The following is a 9,817-nucleotide window of genomic DNA, read 5'->3' on the forward strand; positions in this document are numbered from 1 at the left end:
GCAATGCTGGCACAGCATCAGTTCTGTCTGTTCACCTTCCCCACACACCACTAGGCTAGGGGTGGGCAAGATCTTGGGAATAGACACAGCCAGGACAGCTGATTTAAACTCACCAAGAGGATATTCCATACCATATGGCATTTGCTCAGATATACAAGCTAAGAAAAGAGGAGGAAGAGGGGGTTGTTTGTTATTTATAGTGTTTTCCTTCAAGAACAAGTGCTATATGTGCTTAAGCCTGACTTCCTGGGAGATGGGCAGGTATTATTTGCTAAGCAGAAGTATAGAAGAAAATTTTTTTTTGTTCTTCCTTTGTTGTAGTAAAATGCCTTCGTCTTGACCTAAAAGTTAGGGGGTTTCCTCCATCTTATTTTCTCCCCTACCGCCGTCAAGAATGGCAGTGATAAAGAGGCTTGGTGAGCACCTGGCAACAAAACAAGATCAACCCACCACAAAATTTTGATAAACGCATGAACAATTTAAAATATTCGTTTGAGATTAAACACAAAAAATCATGGCTGGAAAAATAATAATTACATAATAGCAGAAATTTTGTACTTACACATTGGTTTTTATTTCACCTTGTGCATTCGACTGTACAATAATAGATTTATTAACCATAGAGTTAATACAAAAACTCCCCATATGCAGTAACAGTAGAGTGGACATTTCATGACATATATATGCTTGAAAATCCGGGCCATAAATAAATCATCATCAGAGAAAAATAAAATATTTGTTGCAGTAAAGTTATTTTATTGATTGATAATAAAGTCCATATAGAGAAGTCATAGCAATCTCTGGTCAAAGGATATATTTTATTCATTGATGATTACTGTCAAATGGAAATATTGTAATTTATGGTTGCCCATGTAATTATATGTTTGTTTTTTTTTTTCCATGGCCCTAGATATCTGGTGTGTTTTTATTCTGATTTTCTTTGGTTGTTCTGTTTTTCAGCATCTCAAAAAATAATTAGGACAATTAAAATATATTAGAATAGGCTGAAAAAAAATAATGCTATTACATTTATCATAGCCAGTGTTTAATATCTTGAGAATTCTGAGTACAAGACAGCAGCAAAAGTGATCTGCAAAATGCAGAGTAGTACTGAATGTTTTAATCTCATGTTTTTAATTTGATCTCAACTTATTATAGCTTCATTATCTGTAAAAGTGCAAGTAAAACTAAGTGCTGCTCTGATGCACAAGCAATGCGTTCATATTTCATTTATAGCAATATTTCCTCACCAAACTGCTCCTTTATTAATAATGCACAGGTTCATTAACTCATCAAAGTTTGTAGTATTATAAGCTCTTTCAGCTGTGTTAGTTGAAACAACTTTATACACAAGTGTTTTGTCTTCCTGATATATCAGCTGATCACTCCTGTTGCATTTGATACAGTAATGGGCTAAAAGGGAACACACTTTCAAAAAAAACTCAGGAAGAGACTTAACAGTGTTGGCTTGATATATTCACTTAAAGAATAAATAATGGAATTTCTGGAAAAAAAAAAAAATTGCCTTACTCTCCATACTTTAAAATAAGAATGCCAATATTTAGTGATTATTCCATTACTACCATAATACTCCTGAATGTTTTATGTAATTATTAGATCATGATAACTATCTTTAAATATACTTCTATTATATTAATTTACCCTAGGACTTGTGATAGGTGCCAAATTCTAACCCTGTTTTTGCAAGATTTTTTTTTTGTTAAATACATTTTACCTGGGGGAGAAGTAGTGTTTAAGAGCAATATCTACTTTGTTTTAGACACAGGACTCATAAAGCACAATTGTATCATTTTTGTGCTGATAAAATTAACTGTATGTATAAAATTATATTCCTCAGCCTTGGCTTATTGAGTCTAATAACAATTTATGTTCATAGTTATCTGGACAGGAAATTATTCTTCTTTGACAAAAAAAAAAAATTACTATACTTGTCAAACCCAAGCAATTTAAAGGAAAAGTTAAAAAAAATACACAAACCAAATACATTTGAAAAAACCCCTTTTTTTCTATATGAAACTTGACACTTCTTTTACGTTAAAATATCACGCTACAAATATAGAACCCTGTCTGTAATGTGAATAGTTAAAATTCTGGGTTAATAAACAAGATACTCAAGGCTTTAAATGCTCTGCACATTCAGTCTCTCACCTTGCGGTCACAAGTACCAGTTGCAGTAAAAAGAAATTGCTGTGAAATGTTGTCCTATGGGTAAGCACTTGCCATTTATTACCACCAGTGCTGTATAATAGACTGTGACCCCACATTTTCATGGCAGTGCTTTCACAGGATTTACAGTTCTATGGGAAAATTTTGCTTTTATTCATGTGGAAGAGAAAAAAGGGACTAACACATAATCAAGGGGCTTTATAAGTTCCACAACTAACAAATTTCCCCCCTATAAATTTTTTTACGTTTAAAACATACTGGTTGGCTCTCAACCAGTAACACTTAAGATAGTAGCATTGACATAAGGGTAAAGCCTGAAATTCTGAACTCAGAATCTAGCTTTACCTGCTTTAGATATGATTACTGAGAACTATCAGAAAACAGAATTAAATCTGCTCAGTAGCAAAAATGAAACCAATAGTTTTCAGTGTAAAAATACTGAATTGCTATGAATTATATGGATCCCATAAGCAGAATATTTTTCGTTTTAGATTTGAAATTTGCTATTGATATGCTGAACATTCAAAACCAATAAAAAATTCTTTTAAATAGTAGATTTTTAAAGCTTAAATTGTAAAATTGCTGGGAATAGAATGACATATTAGTACTTTTAAATAAGTAAGGTCAATAATGCAGATTAACCTAAAATGGAGTGAGAGTTAGGCTGATACAAGACAGAGTCTAAGTCACTACTTAGGACACACATTAGGAGCCTAAAATATAGTAAATTTAACAGTATAAAGTATTCTCTCCCTTTGAAGGCAACTCTATATAGTTAATTTCAGAATGCTCTTTTAGCTGTTTCTCTGTGTAAAATGGTCATTGAATTTTTCATGGGCAGGCTATGCACTATTTCTATAATAAAGAAAATTTAAAGTTTCCATGCTACATTTGAGGACTCCAACACAATAGAAAAGACAGCAAGGGAACAACGAGACAGGATTTAGAAAAGAAAGTTGTTAGAATAGGAATTTGTAGAAATATGAGGATTGGTAGCTAGAAGGGACAGATTCACTCCAAAAAATGTCTTGGCACAAAGATGTGTCATAGTACCTGCTGAATTGCCCCAGCCTAAAAATCTCTAGTTCCATCACAGAATATTTGAAGATAGTAATTTTGGACCTATACTATAGAAAAATCATGCAGGTACCATACTGTTCCCTGATTTCCATATGATAAGGTAATTCTGCAGTTGTTCAAATATGTGATATTCATTTGGATTTCTTTGAAAGTCAGTTAGACTTCAATGGCAAAATACCTATTTATGACAAAACAAAATCTCATCTGAATGCCAGCTTCATTTAAACTTGCAGCCCTTTCTTTCTAAGAATCCCAGAATTTCAAAATAATTAAGGTTGGAAGCAACCTCTGGACATGATCCAGTCCAACCCACTTTCCAAGGCAGGGTCACCTAGAGCAGGTGACATGAGGGCTTCTCCATGTGGGTTTTGAATGTATCCAGAGAGGGAGACTCCATTATTTCCCTGGGCAGCCTGTTCCAGTGCTCTTCCACTCTGAACGTAAAGCAGTTCTTCCTCATATTGAGATGAAATTTGTGGTTTCTAGGCGTTGTTCCTTATCCTGTCATGAAACTTTTTTGCTTGTGTTTTAATACTGTTAGTGTTACTTCTGAGCTCTGTGTGCCCTAGTTTTGCAGATCTCTGTTTGAAGATTAGGTAGGGTCTCACAGGTTTAGTTCATAATAAGAGAGGTGATATTAATTTTCATTTAGATGTTACTGACACTCTAATTGCACTTGCTCATCTCACAGGACTTCCTATAGTTTCTCATTCCTTGCTCATAATTTCTTTGCTTTTTCTGTACACCAGGATGTAGTGGATTTGATTTTACCAAAACTTTCATGGCAAGTATAATTTCCTTGACTGTGTTAAGATGCAAAACAAGCAAAAGAGATTTTCCAAAGAAAATTCTGCTCTGTTATTCTGTATCCTCTTTCTTGGTTTTAAATTAATATATCAAGCTATTTCCTGATAAGGATATATTATATTCTTGAACTACCTGATTTAAATATTTAAAACCCTTGCAAACTTTGAATATAATAGACTTTTGTTTGATCTTTCTTCACTATTCTATATAAAGCTATAGCAAGATGTCCTTTCTCACATATACTATTCATTATTTGTAGTTTATTACGCGGACTATTTATTTGTGTAGTGAGTAAAGACAGGGTTTTATTTATTATTTTCAAAGTGGTACAGAAAATGTCTATGTGGGTTTGCAAGTGCCCATGCTCTGGCAGAAGGGGGTCTGCAGCACACAATTTGTGAGGACAGGCTGGGGCTTCCCTGAGCCTTACTTAGCCATTGCAGCTTGGTCCAACAAACCACAGGGCACAGTTGAGCCCCATAGCCACGGGAAGTAACTTATTAGAAAGTGCATCTGTTTTAGAGTAAAAAAGCCCCTAACATTAATCAGTAAGTGATTTCCCTCTCTTCATCTCAGCTCATGAGCTGAGGAGGGAAAGAGAAAGGATGGCTGAATGGACATCTCTGACAGACAGACAAGCTCAGCCCACCACAATGTTGTAGTATAAACAAAGATGATGAAGTTTCAGATTAATGAAATATGTCTTCCCTCTAAAATAAGACATCTGTGTGAACACTGTCAGTAATAAGAATATTCAGGGTGTAGGATACCCTAAATAAGATTTCTTCCCATGGACTAATCTAATGCATTGCTAGAAACATCTTAGGAATGGAAGAAAAATTTCTAAATGACAACATTTAGAATGTTTTCAGCACAATAACTGAATTTCCCCTTCTGCATGCTTGCGACTCACAGCATAGTTAACAACATTCAAGGAGGAAAGAGCCCCAAGGAAACGCTTTTCATCTAAAAACACACAACTATTTTTCTATAATCCACTAGGAAAATCAGTGTGCTAAAAGACTCATTGTCTTTTACATAATTAACCACAAAGCAAATTCAGTTAGTGAAACAAAGGTGGCTACACAATGTTATGAATTTCTCTTGCTTCAGGTATTTTATTGATAGACATGAAAATCATTATGAATTACCAGTCACTTTTCTTATTTGCTGCTTGACTTCAAAATCATTAGAGAACATTTTTTTCATTCTAATCACGGTTTATCATTCATCTTTTACATTGTATGAAGGAAATGTTCTACCAAATGCTACAAGTTCTTCAAAATGCTACTATGAACTATGAAGTAAAGAACTACCTAAGAATGCACTATGCCTCTTTTTTCCCAATGATTACAGAAAAATAGGAAAGCAGAAGGAACCACTGATCTATAATAGTCTTTCCTTGAGACAGATAAATAAGCAGCAGCTTTCCCTTTGTCCTATATATCTGTTCTCTACTAGATCTGCTGTCACCTACTGTATTGAGGTTCAAGTACTTCTATAAACCCCACTGCAGTCTGTCTGTTTATACCTTCAGGTTAGAAAGTGATTGGCTGAGTCCCTCTATGGTGATGCCAAACTTCAAATATTTTCTAGGTCTGTTGCCTGCAACACACTCCTTTCCTCTGCTGGAGGAATGCTTAAATGTTGCCAAAAGGCAGTGTTTTTAACTTTGATTCCAGAGGAACACCACATTTGCTACATTTCTGCAAACTTATGCTATAAACAAGATTAAAAAACAGTTAGGTATCTGGAGTTTAACCATTCCTTATTTTAATGAACTGCTGAAAAGGAAACAGAAGTATTTCAAAAGTTGCCACAGTTTCAGTCACCTGAAAAAGAATGAACTATGAGACAAAGTGCACCACATTCTGTAATTATCATATCCCATATATTTCAAATATAAACCGCTTCCCTCTGTAAAATATTACTTATTTAAGTGCAGGAGTGTTTTTTGGTTTTTTTGTTTTTATTTTAACAAAGATGTCTCTGAATCAATATAATTGTTAAAATTCAAAAGCCTGCCCAGACATTTTTTTGAAATTCCTTGCTTACACTGAGTGGAAATGAAATTTTTCTTGTCCTATAACTTTTTCAGTAGACCAAATGCCACCTAAACCTCTCCAAAAATAGCTCAAGATTTCAGTGTGAATTTAATTCTCTTCTTCTTATCCAAAGATTAGCTTCTGCTGCTTAATTCTCCCTTTTCATCTTCTCTTTTTTTTATCACCATTCTTTTGTTTTGCTTTTTTCTTCCCCCCCAGTTCCTTTTGAATTGAGAAACCGTGACCTTTGAAAAGAGAACTGCTCTGTCTTTCAAAATATGCTAATAATACATGATTGGAGAAAGTTTCCAGTAGTAACGCAGACTGAAAATGTTACTGATGGTACTGCGCAATTCAAGGTCGACTTTAAAATTATTTACATGGTTCTTGGATGCAATTTCCCTTAAAAAGTAAAAAAAAAACCTTTAAAATAAATGAAGAAATCATACTAGAGCATGATTTTGTTATTTGGAAATGGTACTCAGAGAGGAATTAATTTTGTTAGAGAGCCTTCTCTGTCAGAAAATTAATGCAGGATCTCACAACTTTGCAATCAGTTGCAGCTGTAGATGAGACTATGCCAAATGAGAAAAAAACCCAAAACATATTTCTGCCTCTACTCTTCTTTTTTTTATCCTCATTTAATCCTATTCCTCCTCAACCCCTTCTTCTGTCATGCTCTTGAACCCTGTGATAATAATTCTTCTCTTGTACAATACTAATGCATCTCTGAATTCCCCATCAGCAAATAGCTTTCCTCCCTACTGATTCAGGCATTCTGCTTCTCTCTCATATAACACAGTTCTCCTTATACCCACTTCATATTTACCACACTCTCATTTGTCCCACGACTTCACTATCATCTGTGATTTCATTCACTCCTCACTCTCCTGAAGCTTAAAGGAAAGGGAATAAATCACAAAGAAACAAATGTCTAATTTTTCAGGTCTGTGCTCGTGGGTCCATCATGTGAAGCAGTACAAGTTCAGGCCAGCTCTGACTGTGGCTGATTACTTCTTTGGAGGCTCAGAGTTCTTCAGAAAATACAAACAGTGTGTCCTCTCTGGATGAAATGCAACTCAGCTTCAGAGTTCAGCAGAAAATCTTTAACAGGTCTCTCCTGAATGTATGTCAGTAACATCATTAGATTGGGAATTCATTATGGAAGTGTGGTCTGTCATATTTTTTTCATGATAAATAGAAATGGCAGAAAGCTGAAAAACTTTTTACTGACACCCTTGTCCAAAATTATAGGCATATGACTGTCTCTAAACAAGAAGCATTCTTAACCTCTCTTTTTTGCACAAACTTTTTTTGTTTTCATTTTCTTTCCTATTTTTTTTTTTCAATTTCCCCCTCTGTGTGTATTTTTATAGCCTGTGGATCCTTTTATGTCACAACTTGTAACTGAAGTGGTACAGCATGCACAATTCACTCCAAATGTCTTAAGTTTAGCAAAATTATAAAAAACTGAAAACAGCTTTAGAACAGAAAGCCTTAGCCAGCATTAGCCTGCACTCTGTGAATTAGTATCTGCCCAAACTATAATTACAATTTTTAGCATGTAAATTTTATATGAAGCACCATCAGGAGCTATGATCTCCTAGAGACCTTTTTTCAAATATAATTATTTCCATACTCTGCCCTTCGCATACCCAAAAATATGACCAAGTATTCTATTTTGAGCACTCCTACATTAGCCAGGGCCAAAATGTGTATTAAGAAAAGCCATTTATAATATCAAATATCTGTCGACACATTGCAGAGAATAATTTGGACAGAAAAAAATCATTTGCCTGCAACTAGCATTTTGCATTTTTTTTAATTGTTAGCTGAATACATTGGCCCCAGAAGTATTCTTACGCATGACAGGGGTAATGATCTAGGAAAATTGAAAAGTGTGATACTGATTAGGTAAATGAAAAAACATATCTTTACTCATCATGAATCATTACAAAAAGGTTTGATAATGTAGTCAAAGCATTATTTAGTGACAAAAATGGGCATTTAGGAGGATAAAAATAGAAGAAAAAGCAGAGGTCATAATTTTATAAAAGTAGTGGTAAGTTTCCTACTGAAGCAATAATAATGGAAATAAATATGCCATCTTGAAATCTCATTGAAGTGGATAACCCTTTCATTGAAGGATGATGAAAATTATTTTTATACTGAAGAAACTGTAAGTTTAAAAGATTAAAATTAAAACTGTGGTAATTTTTATTACCACTTTGGTAATAACCTCGCTGGAGTCAACATATTTTTCCCCCACTCCTTCTGTCTGCAGTTCAGTTTCTAGCTATCTACCTGCAGCAAACTAGCTGCAAAATAAGAAAAGTAATTGAGCATTTTGTGAGGAATGGAAGGATACAGGTATTATCAAATACTCTGACCAGTTTCCCCAGATATAGACAGCACTATAGCAAACTTTTCTTTCTTATTTCTAGGAGGCTGATGGAAAGATCACTAAAGAAAATTATAGGATAGGGAACATAACTTGTATAAAGTAGTATCTCGAAAAAGAAATGGGGGAAAAATCCAGTAATTTAGGAAAAATGATTTTTTAAATATAAGTGGAAAAATATCTACATGATCCATGAATCAGTTTGGTATAATGTAATTATGGGGCATATGTGCTTCTAAAATTATTGAAACATGACAAGGCCCTGTCACTAGCAGTAAATAGGTCTTTATTAATGACATTAATTTATCTTTGAACCCCTTTAGTACTTCAACCATTTTCTGTTATTAACTCACCTTCTGTGAGATTTGGAATAATTCTGTAGCAAATGCAGTAACATTATTGCCACATCTAGATTTTTTTCTTCCTTCTTCAAATGAATATTAGTTAAGCAATTCTGTGAGGAAATGTTTCTTTTTGAAACTTGTGGCTCAGTAAGCACTGTTTTTGACAGTGTTGCTGCATTCAGAGTACCAAAAGTAAAGTATATTGCTGTTTCAGAAATAGTTATTTAGCATGTTTTTCCAAAAAGTTGTTTTATTATGGCAGGAGGACAGCTAAAAGCAAGGGTAGGGGTGCAGAATCTAGGCATTCCCACAACTCATTATCTTGCAAATACATGGATTGCCACAGCACGAAAGCAGTGACTGTATTCAAGAACAGCCAACAAATCTCTACAGTGAATAGTTACTGTGAGAGGCTTGACATGAAGAAAGTTGAAAGCGACTTTTGTGCTGCTCAAAGACTCATTCAGGCATGTAGGGGGTGAAGCTTCATCTCTCCAGTTTAATAAACTGGCTCATTTTAATTAAGCAATAAGGTATGGTAAGGCATAAACTGTCCAGCATTAATTCATAGTTGGTGTACCACTGTTAACCATGAGGCTGAAGGATGTCACCCTCAATGCAACAAAGGCATGAATTACCTGCCCTGAGAGTTCTTTATGCAGTGTCTTATGGCCACTCTAAAAATGTTACTATTGAAAAATATTTTTATTTTTAATTAGAATTGTGTACAAATAGAGTTTTGTTTTAAACAATTCCCATTCTTTGTCAGTTTTTTAAAGTCTATATGGATTTCGCCTAACCCTGCACACTGCCCATTTGCAATGAAATAAGTGACAATGGGGGAAGGGAATAGTTAGGGTGTTTTTCTGTTTGGCTATGCCTGAAACTTCATCTCTTTTCTGAGGGGCTGGTCTACAGATTTATCAAAAATACATACAAAATATAAATTCAGT

Source organism: Passer domesticus, chromosome 1 (assembly GCF_036417665.1).
Source record: "Passer domesticus isolate bPasDom1 chromosome 1, bPasDom1.hap1, whole genome shotgun sequence".
Lineage (NCBI taxonomy): Eukaryota > Metazoa > Chordata > Aves > Passeriformes > Passeridae > Passer > Passer domesticus.